Raw genomic sequence first — 18,549 nt, 5'->3', positions numbered from 1 at the left:
GCGACTGAGCCCTGGGTGGGGCTCTGGCTCATCGGAGAGTCTGCTTTTCTCCCTCTTCCTCTGCCCGCCCCCCTGTTCAAGCTCCTGCTCTCTCGTTCTCTCTCTCTCAAATGAGTTAAAACAAAACACCCAGCAAAGCAATGTTGCAGAATCCCACGCTCCTAAAACAAGGATTTCAAGAGTCTTTGGTCTTTAGCTTTCCTTTCCTTCTCTCCTTTTCTGGTTCTTGCTCAAAGATGTTAAAACCAGCCAAGGATGGTCTCCTGCGAGTTGCTTGCAATTATACCCATCATTGCAAGTGTAGTTTGGCATCCAGTGCATTTAAAAAACTCAGAAGTACTTGGATACACTGCTGGGAATAGTTGCTAACTTTCAGGTGGAACCAGAAAATAAATTATTTCTGCCTCTACGGTGATGCTCCTCCAGCCATTTGTCAAATTCAGCTCAAAACAGGATTTTGAGTACAGAATATTTTTTTCTGGTTGCCGTGTAGCTCAGCGAGTCTGTGAACCATGGGAGTGTTATTGAGAGCATTTGCAGAAGGGTGGGATGGGGAGCTTTAGCGCCCCAGCAAGAAAAATGTTTCATTATTTACAGAGCAAGGCAGTGAACCCCAGACACTTGAGTTCCCTGTCTCCTTGAGGGAATTGGTGATGCATTCCTTCACCTTGACGGAGGACAAGAATGAAAGAAACAACCATTCTTTTACATTTCTTTTCCCACTTTCGGTTTTGCTCTCGAGTTTTCGCAATGTACCCTTCTCAAGTCTTGAAAATACAACTGCTTCCCATTTGGTAAGCTCTTTTTTTCCCCCTTTCCATTTGGCAACAGCATTTTCCTGTGTTTTCAATGGCACCAAAATTAACATGGCTGTTTTTATTTAACAGGAACAACTTCAAGTTTTCTGTTACACGCCCAACCAAAGAATCTTTGATTTTGCCCTGGCATTTCCCAAGATGTTAGCATCGCTTTGAAAACAGGGCTGCTCCACTGCTGTTGCAAAGACAGGCAGGGGCAGCAGGGCAGATTGGCGAGGCAGGAGTGAGAGGGAGAAGGGAGGAGGTGAGGGGAAATTTGCCTCCCCCAACTTGCTATTTTTAAAGTTTGCTTGCCTACTGAATAGCTCAATTTACAAATCCTACTGGATATCGTTTTGACCTTCCCCAGTTTTCTTCCCTGTTGAAAGCGTGATGGATGCGTTGGTGGGACACAAACCATTTGCTCTGTAGATTTTGCCATGTGCACGCTTCCTGATGAGCACCAGACCCTCCTCTCCTCTCGATAGGGGATACCCACATGGTCAAAGGCATCGTAAGTGCGTGAGTGCCGGGAGGTATCCAAGCCCAGAATTTCTTAGGAGGTGGGATCTCAAACCCCAATTAGAAACACTCCAGGAAACACACATCTTTATTTGTTAAACAAATAGTCTTATGTGAGCCTTGGCAAAGACACTCACTTATTTTAAATAAGCGAAGTAAACATTACCCGTGCAGGGGAGCGCCTCCTTATTTTAGATTGTAACTTTGAAGCCCAGTTTTAAGGTTTTATGTTGGAACATGCACTGTTCTTTTTTCCTTGGCTTGGGTTCTAGAGAATGTTGTTTCCTCATTTAGTAATTGGAGAGTTAATGGGGTTCTTTGTGATGCTACTGTAGAAGAGAGACTGTGTTTTATTCCATTCTGGGGCTGTAATTAAAGTGGCGCCCATCGGCGTGCTTAGAGTTAAGGTTGCTTCAGCTTTTCCAGTATAAACTCATATTTCAGGGGTTTATAACCAGCTATAAAAATTTGCTTCTAGCTACAGACCTGGCATATTCCTTGTCAGCCTAGGAATAACCTTTACTTTTGAAAAAATCTTTTACAAAGGATAATTAACAACTCAGTTTACCTGCTTGTAACTGTTACAAGGATACAAGGAAGTAAAAATAGCTTTTTTTTTTTTTTTTTTTTTAAAGCAAAAACATGTGACCCATTTTTTAAAAATATGGGCAGGGTTCTTAGATATTTGTTACGCCTTCGAAGGAAAATACAGCAAAATCTCTGTGAAAGCTATTTTAAAAGGATATTGTTTCAGTGTTCCTCATGGCGACAGGCAGGGCACTAGTAAATGCCCGCCTTGTTCTTCCAAGACATGAACCTCCCATAGGAATACTGGCAAAGCTGTTTGTCAGTGAGCTTCAAGTCATTGTAACAGAACTCCTGGCCAAGGAGCACAGAGCAGCCTCTTCCTGGCAGATGGAAATATGGCCAGCCCTTCTGGTGATGAGGCCACGGCTACTCATTTATCCCACCCAGCCCTAGCCTTCTGTCCCAACTAGCACGTTGGGACACAGTGAGCAGCCCAGGGACAAAGCCATGTTAGACACCCATCTGGGAGGCTTAGAAACTTCTCGAAGCTCTTGCTCTGAGTCTCACAAGAGTAGGGAAGGAGAAGAGGGAGTTGGCCTCTCCAGGAGTCTCTCTCCCTTCAGCCCAGTGGCAGTTGCTGCCTCAAGGAGATTTTGGTGAGGCCATTTTTGTACCTGCTAAGGGACGGGTGTGACACTGTTTGCACCTGTGATCCAGAAGGTCTCCAACTAGAACCTTCTTTAAGGCTTCAGATAAAGCAGGTGTACCTTCAGCTGTTCCTTCTCTAGCAGCTAGGGTTTTGATTGAGGCCATGTAGTGATACTGATGGTAGTGGTGATTGGGATGGGGGAGGCGAAAAGGTATTCGTAGTCCTGGTGATGGTGTTGATGTAGCTGGTGGAGGTGGGGGTAGCCGCAGTGGTGATCATGGCGGCACCCACTGTGCAAGTGGAGGAAGTCATAGCGGTGCTGGCTGGTGAGGGTGGTGATGGCAGCCCTAGGGGGTTACAAACTTCTGCCTGCCCAAGCTCTTTGCAAAAGCCATTCCACATCTTCACAGAAGCAGCAGCTTTAGGAATCTGCTTGTTGTGCAACACACAGTATGCCAGTGGAGCTAACAATCGGCTTTTGATAGATCTTGCCTTCCACTGAACTGGTATGGTTTGCAGGAGTGGTGGGTACCTGCCCTTTTTAAGAGGCAGGTCTCCGTTTGAGAGCCGGAGAACAGCCTGTCTTCTTTTCTATGGCTTCCAGTTTAGGACCAAGGAACATGGTGCTCACCTGAAGCTCTAGAACCCTAGAGCTGTTAGTAGAGACATTGTGGGACATACCTGATGTTTTTGCCAAAGTTGAATTGCTGGTATGTCCCAGAAACTGTGCCCCGAGCTTTACGTATATGATGTCTGTAAATCCTCTCAACACCTCTGTAAGGCAGGTTTTTATTATTTTTGTTCTACAATTTAGGAAAGTGAGGCTTGCCTCAGAGGTAACAAAACTAGGATTTTAAAATCATGGTCTTTGTGACCTCAGATGCTTTTTACTTCTTCCTCTACGGTGGCCACTGAGCTTTTCAGTCCTCCTAGAACATTCCTGGAAGGTTTCTTGTCTTTACTTAGGTAAGGGTATGGGAAGAAATTTATAAGAGAATATTCTTTATTTGGTTTTCTGCTCTAACTTAGCATGAGTGCAGAGAATGTCCTTTCTCCCTACATATTTCCTTACACTCAATAGTGTACTTGGATGACCCTGTTAAAATTCATATGGGAACTGTTTGGAGGCTCTTCCCGCATGTTTTCAAGGCTGGAACTGTGGAGTGATCTTTTCCTGACCTGGCTGGTCTTTGGCCAAATAGGACATTGAGCAAGCCAGAAACCAGGCCCCAACAGAAAAAAAGCAAATAGAGATAAATATTTATCCTCATCCCAGTGGGATCCCTACGTTTTGAGGATCAAAGGCCTACTTTGTGTGTGTCTGTTCGTAAGCCTTGGGTAAGTATACAGAAGCAGGCGACCTGTAGTATAGCAAAGACTCTGTGGTACCCAGGCTCTTTAACCCTCAAGTAAATTCCCTGGTGATGTTTGAAAACAAAACAGAACAAAAAAACCCAGAATCCCATTTACATAAATAAAAATATAAATTATATTCCCTAGACGCAGAATAAGGAAAAGGAGAAACAGAGTGGGAACCAAAAGAGAAAAAAAAGAAGAGAAGACAGAAAGTAAGCAAAGAAGGGATGGAGAGCCATGGTTTGGGGCTTGATGCTGAGGGATCTTTTTTATAGGAAGCATGGAAGCAGATGATAGATGTGTATTCCTCTTACTGTGTGAGTCTTCTCAGCTTTCTTGATAGTGTCCTTTGAAGCAAAAACATTTTGTTTGGATGAAGCCCAGTTTATCTGTTTCTTCTTTGGTTGCTTGCTCCTTCGGTGTCGTATCTGAGAGACTGTTGCCTAATCCAAGATCATGAAGATGTGCACCTATGTTTTCTAATAGTTTGATGGCTTTAGCCTTTAGGTCCTTAATCCCCTCTGAGTTGAGTTCTGTGTGTGGCATGAGAATGTCATCCTTTGCATGTAGATACCCATTTGCCCCAGATTTTTATTCCTTACTTCAGCAAACATGCATGATACCCATATTGCATGCCAGGCATTGTGATAAATGCCAAGGACACAAGTGTCAACCCAACAGCCATTGGTTTCAGAGTGTTTCAGAACCTGGAGACAACAAAAGCAATTTAAGAAATTCGGTGTTAAGATTGACTTTCTGAGGATTTAGACTCTTCAACAGCATTTGTTTTTGTTTTATTTAATCTTGTTTTCCCCAAGGAAAACTGGGAAATGAGGAAATCTGCCCGAGGATTACCTAGAATGCTTGTTAAGAGGGCAAATGGAGTGATTTTCTACGTATGTGATTCTTGTATAACTAAGATAGACTGCTTTATATTAAAAGCCAGGTAGGCCTGGTTATTGTTTCCTCTGGGATAATTATGAAATATCTGAACAACACTGATTTATATTTTTTAACATTACAAAAATCAGACCTCTTCTGTGGTCTTATTTTGAAATCCAAAGAAGTGAGGCCATTGTCTAACCACATACCAGACTGCAGTTGTGGAAGTCATTCTTCCAGAAGCCTATTGAGGAAGAAATGTTTTAGATGGGAAACATGATATATGTCTGGAAAGGGATGTTAGAAATTGTTCCCCATTGCTAAATTGGATGCGCTTCACAAAATAGGCCATGCCCATGATGCCAGGGCATTGGGCAGAGTTTCCCTGAGCAGCTGACTGCAGCTGCTCTTGCAACCAAAATTCTTCTTTCTTTCTCAAAAAGAACACCCACAAAATGACTGTGCGAGTAACCCTGACTCGCCCTGGCCACGTGGCAGGTGCCAGCTGGCCCTAGGTAGTATCCATTATTCCCTTGAGCCTAGATTTCCTTTGCTGCTTGTCCTCTGAATAGAGAGGGAACAAAATTACTTGACTCTAGCTCCCTCTGGGCATTTGAGGCGGTTGGTGGGTTGGCTCTCACCTGACATTATGACTGCAGATGGCACAGGGGAGTTCTGGAAAGGAGAAACACGACGATGCATTCACATGCTTGTCTATCTGCTTTGCCTGTACCATCCAGGGGTTCATGTGTGTGCAAGAACAGCATACAGAGTGACTACATGAACTGCATCTGATGTTTGACTTTTTCTTTTTTTTTTTTTTAAAGATTTTATTTATTTATTTGACAGAGAGAGAGATCACAAGTAGGCAGAGAGGCAGGCAGAGAGAGGGGCGGAAACAGGCCTCCCGCTGAGCAGATGTGGGACTCCATCCCAGGACCCTGAGGTCATGACCTGAGCCTAAGGCAGAGGCTTTAACCCACTGAGCCACCCAGGTGCCCCTGATGTTTGACTTTTAAAATGGGAAATGAGGGGCGCCTGGTTGGCTCAGTGGGTTAAAGCCTCTGCCTTCTGCTCAGGTCATGACCCCAGGGTCCTGGGATCAAGCCCCCCATCAGGCTCCCTGCTGAGCAGAGAGCCTGCTTCCCTTCCTCTCTCTCTGCCTGCCTCTCTGCCTACTTGTGATCTCTGTCTGTCAAATAAATAAATAAAATCTTTAAAAACAAACAAACAAATAAATAAATAAGATGGGAAATGAGCTACTTTCAGCACGTTAATTGACTGGACCTAAGACTTTTTCTGTATACTTAAAGGGACTGACAGGGCCAAGGTGAAGATCATTAAAATTATTATGTTAAGTTCTAGAAGAAAATATGAGTAAGTTCCTAGTTTAGCCTCAAACTGAAGAAAACTTCTGGATTCAAAATCTAGACCCAAGAAAATGAAAGTTTGATAAATTAGGGCACATGAAAACAAAATACTTTCTGCATGTAAAAAAAAATAAGCAAGACAAATGACTCACTGGGAAAAAATATCTGCACTTTATGCCATAGACAAATAAATAATGAGTTTCTAAAAATGAAAGAGGAAAAAAACCCCCAATAACCATATAGAAAACTGAACTACAGATACAAACAGTTCACAGAAAAGAAAGGCAAATATCTCTTAAACCTATGAGAAGATGTTCAGTTTTGTTCATCATAGGAGAAATGTAAATTAAAACCACTATCATTTCTTATCTATCAGAATGGCAAAGATCCGAGAGTCTGACAACATACTTTGTTGATGGAGCTGCAGGGAAATAGGCAATTTACATTGCTCAGAGAAATGCAAAACAGTTTTTAACCTCCATGGAGGGAAATTTACATATCTAACAAAATTAGGTTGTTCTTTTATTCGACAGTCCAGCTTCTAAGATCCTATCCTAAAGAAACATTGGCAAACACAGGAAAATACTCATGTATAAGGTTATTTGTTAGCACAGCAAGAGACTGGAAATAGCCCAAATGTCCATCAGTTGGGGCTGATTTGGAGAAACTATAGTTTCATTCACGTAATGGAGCTCTATGTAGCTGTAAAAAGAAGTGCACACTGTCTCTAAGGCCGTGTATTCTTTAGGATGTATTGTTACGTGAAAAGAGTGAGGTGGAGAAAATGTGTGTAGTATGAATTGTTAAATTGATAGTAAACATCAGTTCCTTTGGTATTTAACAAAAACAATGGAAATAGAAATGAGAAAACTTTTTAAGGTGATTACCTAGAGTGGAAGAGAATAGGGTGACAGAGACAGAGATCGGAGCTACACTCCTTTTAACTATACCTTGTGTTGTAGATTTGCCTTTGGAACCAAGAAAATGTTCAACATGATTATAAACTAGGTATTTTTTTAAGCAATCCCTAAAAATTAAAAGCAAAACAAAACAAATGGACTTAACTGTGTTTCAGATTGGCAGCCTCACTATATACAGTAACTATTCCAAGTGTTTCAAAGTACAGTAATTTGATTGCCTACTTCCAGTGGAATTACTGTGGTCTATCATAACATCAGTGGTAGTGATGCTATTATTAATATGAGGTTTTGTCTATTTTAAAATAAAGCAAATGAGTAATTAGGCTGGGATTTGGGGGGACAAAGATTTAAGCTGTGGAAGAAAGAAGATCCAGATGTAAAATTGATGAAATTAAGTAAAAACTCTGTAATCATGAATTTGACATCATGTAGTTCATCCTGAGAAAAACTATCTCCTGTTTGTGTCAACTGAAAGGCTGAGGGATAGTGTAGCAATGCATCTCTAGCACAGTTTTGTGGTTTCTAAATACCATTTCTGACTAAAAGGAACTAGGAATCTGTAAAGAAATGATTGTTTCCAAATCTGGCGCAGAAATTGCACCATTGTGCTGGAGGTTTTTTTGTTGTTTTTGTTTTTGTTTTCTTTTTGGTCATACTAGAAAACAAAGAAACTGTCAAAGTTTGCTGGAGCCACAAGCAGAGCACTCAAGAACCAAACTAAAGAGGTTTCCTGGCTGGGCTCGGAGGCTCAGCCACCCCAACATCCTCATGGGCGCCTGGGTGGCTCAGTGGGTTAAGCCTCTGCCTTTGGCTCAGGTCATGATCTCGGAGTCCTGGGATCGAGTCCTGCGTCAGGCTCTCTGCTCAGTGAGGAACCTGCTTCCCCCTCTCTCTCTGCTTGCTGCTCTGCCTACTTGTGATCTCTCTCTGCATGTCAAATAAATAAATAAAATCTTTAAAAAATTTTTTTAAAATAAGAGGTTTTCCACTGGGGTAGTGTGACTATCAATAGGATAGTAACTGCAATGGTTTAAAATACATCAAACATGTTTAAATCCATGAGTTAATAATAATAAAAATAAACTTACATAATTGCTCACCTTCTAATGGTGCCAGAGAATGAATTCATTATTTTGAAAACAGATAAAGAGAAAGAGTCAAGCATTTATCCTGTCTTTCCTGTGTACACTGTCTCACAGTGTAATCAAATTGTTAAGAAGGGGAGTCTCTCTTTATAGAAGAATCCCAGCTAATAAATTAAGAAGTGATGATAGAATGGAGTATTAGCATTTTGCAGCCCCTAGTTAATTAATGGATCTAGGCAACGATCGTTTGTATCTACCAGAGGTTGGGGGGCGGGGTACACAGCTCATCTCTGTTGAAATTTTCTTGGCCAACTAAAACCAAACAGCCTGAATCTGATCCAGCCTCTGGAGCTGATTATCAATTTACAGGAAATACAGAGGACAGAGAAACAAGTTAAATGACTCTACAGGCATATAATGAGCAAAATCCGGGCAATCTTATAGACCAGAACCCTGTCTTTTGCAAATAAATTGCAAGGAAGGAGGAGCATTGGAATCTAAAAGAAATTTAGAGAAATACCAACCAATTCTAATTATGAGCCTTATTTAGATTTCATTGTGGACAAAATAACTATAGATAAGCATTTATGAGAAAATCAAGGAAATTTTAATACTAGATAGTTGATTATATTGAAGAATTATTATAACATTTAAGATATAATAATAGTATTGTGGTTTCGTTTTAAAAAAGAGTTCTTTTAGAGCTATATTGCAATTATTTGAGGGATACAAGATGTATATCATGAAACCGTTACAACATGTTATAGTGAATCATCTAAGAAAATATATATTGAATTATTTTTGTCTATTTACATGATTCTTTCCTTAATAGTCTCTAAGTCTCTGGGCAATGACCCTATATTTTCATTTCTCTAATCTCAGTGCTTACTGCCATGCCTTGTCACTGTAGAGCCTCAGTAGCTCTTTGTTGAATGAATATTGAATCACATTTAAGGATTAAAGGGTATGATAGTGGCATGTATTTAAGTATAATGAGAGCTCTAGACTGAGAGAAGAAAGAGATCTTTGACATATACAATTATCCAAGAATGCTTCGTGGATGAGGAAGGATAGATGATGTTTTAAGGATGGTAGGAAGAGCATCCTAGCATGGCAGGAAGAATGGCATGAGTCCCCAGGATGATAGGTCAGCACTGATAATGGTGCATTCAGGGAGTGGGGTACGTGGGGGGGGAACCTGAAGTAGGTCCAGCTGAACTAGGAAGTTGTTGAAGTAGTTTGAATGTTAGAATGGAAATTTTATACTTGTAATGGACAGTGAGGAGCCATTACAGATTCTTTAAAAAGGAACAGGCATGATAAAGAATACGGATTCTATAAGAAGATCCACAAATATATGGTCAATTCATTTTTGACAGAGGCGAGGTTAATTCATGGGGAAGGGACAGTCTTTTCTTTCTTTTTTTTTTTTTTTTAAAGATTTTATTTATTTGTTTGTCAGAGAGAGAGGGGGAGAGAGTGAGCACAGGCAGACAGAGTGGCAGGCAGAGGCAGAGGGAGAAGCAGGCTCCCTGCCGAGCAAGGAGCCTGATGCGGGACTCGATCCCAGGACGCTGGGATCATGACCTGAGCCGAAGGCAGCTGCTTAACCAACTGAGCCACCCAGGCGTCCCAGGGACAGTCTTTTCAACAAATAGTTCTGGAACAACTAGATAGCCATTTTTTTCCCTCTCTTTCTTTCTTTCTTTGACAGAGATCACAAATAGGCAGAGAGGCAGGCAGAGAGAGAGAGGAAGGGAAGCAGGCTCCCTGCTGAGCAGAGAGCTCCGCGTGGGGCTCCATCCCAGGACCCTGGGATCATGACCTGAGCCGAAGGCAGAGGCTTTAACCCACTGAGCCACCCAGGTGCCCCTAGATAGCCTTTTTTTTTTTTTTTTTAAAGGATTTTTCTTTATTTATTTGACAGACAGAGATCACAAGTAGGCAGGGGGGCGGGCAGCAGACTCCCCGCCCAGCAGAGAGCCTGACGCGGGGCTCAATCCCAGGACCCAGGGATCATGACTCGAGCTGAAGGCAGAGGCTTTAACCCACTGAGCCACCCAGGCATCCCTCTAGATAGCCTTTTTTAAAAAAAATTAATATTTTGGGGGTGCCTGGGTGGCTCAGTGGGTTAAAGCCTCTGCCTTCTGTTCAGGTCATAATCCCAGGGTCCGGGGATTGAGCCCCACATCGGGCTCTCTGCTCAGTGGGGAGCCTGCTTCCCCTCCTCTCTCTCTGCCTGCCTTTCTGCCTACTTGTGATCTCTGTCTGTCAAATAAATAAATACAATCTTTTAAAAAAATTAATATTTTGGGCACCTGGGTGGCTCAGTTGGTTAAGCGTCTGCCTTCGACTCAGGTTATGATCTCAGGTCCCTGGGATTGAGCCCTCTGTTGGGCTCCCTGCTCACTGGGGATTCTGCTTGCCTCTCTTCCTCTGCCCCTTTCCCTGCTCAAGCTCTCTCGCTCTCAAATCAATAACATATTTTTAAAAAGTTAAAAATCTTTCCTGTTTGAAAGACGAGTGAAGAAAATTAAAAAGGCAAGCCAACAGAGTAGGAAAAAATATTCATAATATATGTCTGACAAAGTACTTTTATTCATAATAAATAATTCTTACAACTCAATAAGAAGACAGTCCAATAAATAAGTAACAAAGTTTTTTAAACAGATACTTGAGAAAAGTGAATATGCAGATTGCTAACAAATAATTGAAAAGTGATCAACATCCTTTGTCATTTTGACCCTCAGTGACGCCTCAGTTGACCTCTACACATTAGAGGAGATACGATTAAAAAGACTGACTGGTAATATCAAGTTTGGCAAGTATATAGAGCAACTGAAACACTCATACTTTGCTTGTGGGGATACAAAATTGTACAATAATTCTGGAAAACGGTTTGGCAGTTTGTAAGGTCAATATACATTTTCCAAATGACTCAACCATTCCACTCCTAGTTAGTCCCCCAGCAGAAATTAAAATTGTGCGTATGTCCTCACAATAACTTATACACAAATATTCGTTGCCGCTTATACTAGAAACATCCAAATATATGCCATTATGTGCATGGTTAAACAAATTGTGGTAGTTCCGTGCTGTCCATATAATGGAGTCCCACTCAACAATAAAAAGAAATGATACACCTAGCAACATAGTTGAATCTCAAAAACATTATGCTGAAAGAAGCCAGACATGTGAGAGTACATACGGTATAATTCCATTCATATGAAACTCTAGAAAAAATAAATCTTTGGTGACAGCAGATGAGATTAACTGAGTTGAAGTACAAGTCAACTTTTTGGCAAGATGGAAAATATTCTATACCTTGACCATAGTGGTGGTCATGTGGGTGTACGGATTTGTTAAAACTCATCAGAATAGACCCTTTATTTTTTTTTTATTTTTATTTTTTTTAGAATAGACCCTTTAAACTAGCGTGTTTGATTAGATGTAAATGAAGCAAGGGAAGGCCCCCACAGCACATACAAGAGTGATTTCCCCCACAGTAGGGCTGATGTAGTCCAGGCTTTGCTTTGGCTCAACTCTTGTCTACTCTGTGGTCATCCCTGGTGTGTGCCTTCCTGACTTTGGCCAGTACATCTACATCACTAGATACATCAAGGGCATTGGAGAAAATTTACTGATTGATGGAAGAGGGCGCAGAAGATACTCAACCATCCAATAAGCCTCTATTTTTTCTCCTTTAAAATAAGGAAATCTAACTACTCTCATGGTCTCTAACTTGCTTTTTTGCATTCCCCAGTGACTCAATTTAGAGGTGTAAAGCCTCCTAAGAAAATGCATTGAGACTACTGTTTATTTTTAAATTTTGCTCTGTTAACCAGACAAGAGCAAAGACTTTTTTTTTTCATTTTACTTTTTTAAATTTATTTTTTATTTTTTATAAATATATATTTTTATCCCCAGGGATACAGGTCTGTGAATCGCCAGGTTTACACACTTCACAGCAAGAGCAAAGACTTTAACACAGAGTTTGTAGACCAGTGCTTGAACTGCTCTTTTCTTTCTGCTTCAGTTGAAATTCTATCTGTGTAAAAATCAAAAAAGCAGGTGAGTGGAGGGAGTGGAGGGCCAAGGCAATTCTGTGTTTATGGCTAGTCCCAGTGTCTCTTCCAGGCAATGAGTTCAAAGGCTCCTTTGATTGTTTGATGTTTTAGTGGGATTTTCTGGATTCTTCCGTCTTTCCTTGTTTTTGTCTTTGTTCTCTTTTCACCCCCAAATCAGTCAATCCCAGAGGAGGGGATCTTGAGGTCAGAGATATAGGGTACAGAGTAGATAGAGGTATGTAGCTGGGTGTGTTTATCCACAGGAGAAAGCGCCTTGATAAGATTGCATACATTTGGATGACTTTTTTCCCCTGGCTAGTTTGTGTACTTGTGCACATGCGTGTATGCATGCAGCCATATTTACAAGTGTGCACTTGCACTTTTTCCAAAGAAAATGTAATTGCCACGTAACTTTAGACGTGTATAGAACTCCTACAAACATTCATATACAGGTTTTGGTAGGAACATAAGTTATCATTTCTCTAGGGTAAACATCTAAAAGGGCTACTGGTCATATGTTAAGAGTATGTTTAACATTAAAAGAAACCCAGCTATTCTCTCAAAGTGGCTTTACAGTATTACATTCCCATCAGCAATGAACATGAGTTCTCCTTGCTCCACATCCCAGCCAACCCTTGGTATTGTTAGTTTCAAAATGATTAATCATTCTGTTAGGTATGTAGTGGTATCTTATTGTGGATTCTCATTGCGTTTCCCTACAGTTAGTGATGTTAAACATTTTTTCATATGCTTATTTTCTTTAGTGTAGTATGTAGTCACATATTTTGCCTATTATAAATTGGGTTGTTTGTTTTCCTACTATTGAGTTTTGAGATTTCATGGCTTATTTTAGATGTAAGTCCTTTGTCAGATATGTGATGTGCTAATATTTTCTCCAGCCTGTAGCTTGTCTTTTCATTCCCTGATATTATTCAAGGTACTGTTAAAGTCTCTCTCAAAGACCAAGTGATATTAATTTTGATGGAGTCCCAATTTGTCAATCTTTTCTTTATAGATTGTATTTTTGTGTTATGTCTAGGAATTCTTTGCCTAATTCCAGGTCAAGGAGATATTCTGTTATGGTTTTTTTCTTTTTTGGAAGTTAATAGTTTTAATGTCTTATATTTAGATCTGTGATCAATATTGAGAAAAAATTTAGGTCAAGGTTCATTTTTTGCCTATAGATACCCATAGACATGCCCATCATTTGTTGAAACACTACCCTTTTTTCATTGCATCTTAGTCCAAAAATCAGTGACCATATTTTTGTGGGTCTGTGTCTGGACTTTCTCATCTCTTCCACTGATCTGTGTGATTTTCCCCTCTCCAATAGCATACCTGTTTTGATTACTGAAGATTTTATAATCTTAAAATTGGGTAGTGAATGAATCTTCCAACTTTCTTTTTTGTTTTGACTAGTTTGATTCTTTCAGCTTTCCATATAAATTTTAGAATTAACATATCTACCAAAAAAATACTGGAATTTAGATCAGAATTGCATTAAATCTAGAGATAAATTTGGAAAGTTGACATCTTTACTGTAAGTCCTTACTTTGAGTCTTCCAGTTCATGAGCATAGCATATCTCTCTATTTATTTAGGTCTTCTTTGATTGCTTTCATCAGTGGCTTGTAGTTTACAGCATACAGATTCCTATACTTGTTTTATTAGATCAAAAGCTAAGTATTTAATTTTTTTTTAGAGTTACTATAACTGATATTCTTTTTAAACTTTGGTTTTTGGTTTTCAAAGCTAGTATATATACATATGATTTATTTTTGTGGGTTGACCTTCTATTTGTGATCTTATTTCTCATTTATTAGTTCTAGGAGTCAGGAAAAAAAGGACAGTTTTATTTCTTCTTTTGTAATTTGTTTGACTTTTTTCTTTTCTTGCCTTATGTGCACATTGATGTTGAATAGGACTGGTATGAGTAAACATCCTTGCCATGTTCCCGATCTTACGGAAAATGCATTTAGTCTTTCACCATTAGGTAGAATGTTATCTGTAGGTTTTTGTAAATGTCCTCCCCAGATTGACTATGCTCTCTTCTATTCCTAGTTTGCTGGGAAATTTTAACATGAATGGATGTTGAACTTTGTCAGATGATTTTTCTGTATTAACTGATATGATTATGTGGGGTTTTTTCTTTAGATTGTCAATATAGTGGATTACATTGATTTTCAAATACCGAACCACCTTTTCATTTCCAGGATAAACCATACTTGATTGTGGTGTATGATCCTTTTTCCTTATTTCTTCATTTAATTTGCTAATATTTTTTTGAGGATTTTTTATCTCTTTATGAGGTATATTGGCATAGTTTTTTTTTTCTTTTATTATCTTTGACTGTTTTTGACATCAGGGTTATTCTGGCCTTATCAAACTGAGTTGGGGAGTGTTGTTGTTTTGTTTTTGTTTTTGTTTTTTTGTTTGTTTGTTTTTGTTCTGTTTTCTGCAAGAGATTGTAGAGATTTGGTGTTATTTATTTTTTTATACATTTGGTAGAAACCGCCAGTGAAACCATCCGGGCCTGGAGAATTTTCCTTTTTATTTTTTTAATTTTTTGATGGAATTATCTGATAAATGTCTTATTTTTTTCTCTGCACCTTTTATTTTTTATTTTTCAATAGATAAAATATATAGCCTTATATTTTTGGTTTAGTGATTCATCCCTTACTTATAACACCCCATGCTCATCATAACAAGTGCGTTGCCTTGCTTAATACCCATCATTCTTTTAGCCCACCCCCCCACCCATCTCCCTCCATCAACCCTCAGTTTGTCCTTTGTTGTTAAGTCTCTTATGGTTTGCCTCCCTCTTTCTTTTTTTCCCCTTCCCATATGTTCATCTGTTGTTTCTTAAATTCCACAAATGGGTGAAATCATGTGGTATTTGTCTTTTCTCTGACTGACTTATTTTGCTTAGCATAATACACTCTAGCTCCGTCCATGTTATTGCAAATGGCAAGATCTCATTCTTTTTGATTTCTGAGTAATGTTCCATTATATATATAATACACCACACCCTCTTCATTCATTAGTCAATGGACATTTGGGCTCGTTCCATAGTTCGGCTATTGTTGATGGTGCTGTTATAAACATCAGGGTGCATGTACAGCTTCAAATCCATAGTTTTGTATTTTTTTGGATAAATAGCTAGTAGTGCAACTGCTGGGTCATAGGGTGGTTCTATTATTAACTTTTTGAGGAACCTCCATACTGTTCTCCAGAATGGCTGCACCAATTTGCATTTCTCTGGGATTTTAAATGACACAGTGTTAACTCTTTTTAGTGGTATTACCTAAGAACCTAAAGCTTTAAGCATTAAAAAATTTTTTTCTTCTCTCTGCTGTTCAGCCTAGATTCTGTCACTATATCTTCAGGTTTATTGAGTCTTTGTCATGTTTAATCTGCTATTGAGCCTATCCAGTGAGGACTTTTTTAATCTTGGTTCTTATATTTTTCAGTTTTAAAGTTTTCATTTGGCTTTGCTTCATATCTTCTGCTTCTTTGCTGAAATTTTCTATTTATTTTAAGAGTGTTCACTGTTACTTCCTTGAACGTTATTATAACTACTTTTAAGTCTTTCTTAGATCATTTCAACATCTCTGTCATCTCTTGGTTGTCATCCATTGACAGTCTTTTCGCTTGTGACTAACAATTTCTTGATTCTTCTTGTGCCAACTAATTTTGGATTATATTTGGGACATTTTGAATTTTATGAGATTTGTGTGTTATTTAAATCTATGACTAATTGTTGATTTTTTTTTTTTTTTAAGCAGGTAATCAATGCAATTGGGTTCAGGCTAGAAATTTTGACCAGTCTTCTGTAGACTATGGTTTTAGTGTCTGCTTTGTTTTAAAAATCTTTGTATTGCTACTTGGATTTGTCCCTTCTGTGTACCACTCTATGGAAACCTAGTGGTCTTTCCCTTAGGGCAGTTCTCAAACTCTTTGGAATGCTGTTTATGATCAGATGGCCATATGCATGACTTGGGAGTGAGCTCAGGAGTTTTTAAACAATGTTGCTGGATCCTGAGTGCCAGCCTTCCCCCCACTCCCTCCACCGCTTGCTTTGCCCTGTCTCCCTGTTACTATCTGGTTCCCTGACTCTCCTCTTTTTTGGTCTTCTTGCCAGAAAGCTGGGGCTTTAGTTGCTCCCTATGTCATACACTAACCACATCCATGCTCTTGTCCAGGGCCAAGCAGCAGAAGTACTGACAGAGGGGAAAAACAAAAAGCATGCGTATTTACCCTAGCCTTTTGGGACCACAGCTTCAAGTGTAAAAGAAGTTTCCCTCTCTCAGTTTTAGGTGCTTTCCATCCAACTGTCTCCACTGCCTGTCACCACAGCCACTCAGGATTGCCTGGGGCTGGGGTGTGAGCGAATAGAAAAGAAAAGAAGAGGAAGTAGGGGATTTCTCTCTACTTCTTCTCTCCGCCCCCCCTTCCCTTTCCTCCCTCCCCCCTTTCTCAGAGCTTTAGGTATTCTCCTTCTGCATCCCATTCCCCTTTTGAATTAGAGGATTTCTTCTGGAGTTCTCTCTTTCCTTGCCTTAGTACCTATCATTGTTTTGAGTCCAGTCTGGGCAATATTGCAGGGAAAATGGGGATTTCACTGATTCCATAGTATTTTGAGTTCTGGTCTTTATCTATAACTTTTTTGTCACTATTTATTTTTCAGTCTTCAAACACTTGTTCCAGGTATCTGCCAGTATTTCAGGTTTGCCTTCATTGGGAGACAGAAGGTGAAGTGGACTTTTTCTGTCTTACTCACTAGCCAGAACTCCCCTGGACCTTTATTCTTTTAATTGACATTTGGGGCCCCCGCATGGACCAAGAGTTTTTCTCAAAGGACTTTACAGTATTCTTAATTTTTGCTCATAGCCTGCATTATAATGACACTAATGAAAGTTTACTGAAATTTTTATAGTGGTAGTTTAAAAAGTTAAAAATTTATCAATACATCTTTATTCACCAAAACTGGATAAAGTTCAAAAACATTTTCATAGTGTACTGGAATGCTTATCTTATATGGAAGTAATAATAAGGAAAAATAACCAGAAGTAGTAAGAAAATGTTCAAGCCTTCAAAAATGCCCATGCTTGCCTTTCCAAAACTTATTCATGTGCCAGTAAACTTACTGTTTTGTTTGAAGGCTGTGGGGAGCCAAGTCCTGTGGTTTTTCATTTTCTGTCAGCGGGTGAAGTCAGTTGTGTCCCCTCTGCTTTTATTTACTGTGGCTTTGTGTAAAGGTACAAGTAGAGGGCCACAGTGCCCGGGAAGCGACGCCCTTGACCCTGCAATACCTAGTCTCTCCAGAGAGGCCAGAGAGGCAGGGCTCTCTTGCCTGATTTCTCCTCAGGCTGGCTCTGGAAGCGCTAAGAACAACCCGAGTGTAATGGAAGCCCTGCTGCCGCATTCTGGCCCAGGTAGAGTGCAGAGATGCAGACGGTTTCTTCCTAGTTGTCACCCTCCTCCCTCCCCACCTCCCCACTTCACTCTGTGTTAGTGGCACTGCCACTGATTCAGTGACTTAAGACACAAAGCTTCACATCAGTCTGCCCTCTTGCTGACTTCCCACTCACTCCATCCATCACCAGGCACTGCCTGTTTTTCCTCCAAAGTATCTGTGAGTCCTCTCTTCTCCCTTCTGAGGGTACATCCTGATTAGAGTCCCTGTCATTTCAGTGGGCTTTTGAGAAGGCCTTCTCCTGGGTGCCCCTACCTCTGGCTCTGCTCCCCTCAGATTTGTTTTCTGCACTGCTGTCAGAACCATCCTCCTAAAACACAAACCTGATTATCCAGCCTGCCTGAAAAGCGGCTAGAACTGGCTGCTTATCACCTCAGCACAGCACACAAAGCCCTTTCCTGCCTGGCCCTGCCCCAGTCTCAACATGGCGCCCCACAGCAACACAGATTTCGTCTCAGTTCAGAATCTTCCACCACTGGAGCTTTTTTTGCCTCTGCTCCTTTTCTCTCATCTTGTTCCTTTTGTCAACCTTGTCCTCCCTATTCCCCCACATCCCCCCTCCTTTGCTGCCTGGCCAGCTTGTACTCTGACAACTCACTTCAGGAGTGTCATCTCCGGTGGTCCATCTTCGATCCCCCAGCGTATTTGATCCCATCCTCTTCTTTTCTCATGGTACATTCCGTATATTTCTCTCTTGTACTTTGTGTTCTCTCTTGTGATGGTCTGTGTGTGTTTCCTTCTCTTAGCCTCAGTTCTCAGGGAACTCACAGTCTACTGTGTCTGATTCGTACTTCTGTCGCCAGCGCCTGACACAGCATCTGGCGTCTAGAAGAGGTTAATCCATGATGGCTAGTTTGTAATTATGACCATTCTTGCTCCTGTAGCTTCCTGGGTGAGT

At 40.3% G+C, this 18,549-nt stretch overlaps 1 protein-coding gene across 8 annotated transcripts in view; it reads left to right on the top strand.

The window, feature by feature from the left end:
• The window catches only part of LOC122917633 (aminopeptidase O (putative)), a 336,369-nt gene that overhangs the window by 96,316 nt on the left and 221,504 nt on the right, over positions 1 to 18,549 (top strand). The window lies entirely within an intron of this gene.

Source organism: Neovison vison, chromosome 9, assembly GCF_020171115.1.
Source record: "Neovison vison isolate M4711 chromosome 9, ASM_NN_V1, whole genome shotgun sequence".
Taxonomy (NCBI): Eukaryota; Metazoa; Chordata; class Mammalia; order Carnivora; family Mustelidae; genus Neogale; species Neogale vison.
Note: the sequence above shows the minus strand (reverse complement) of the source record. Positions and strands in the feature narration are given on the sequence as shown.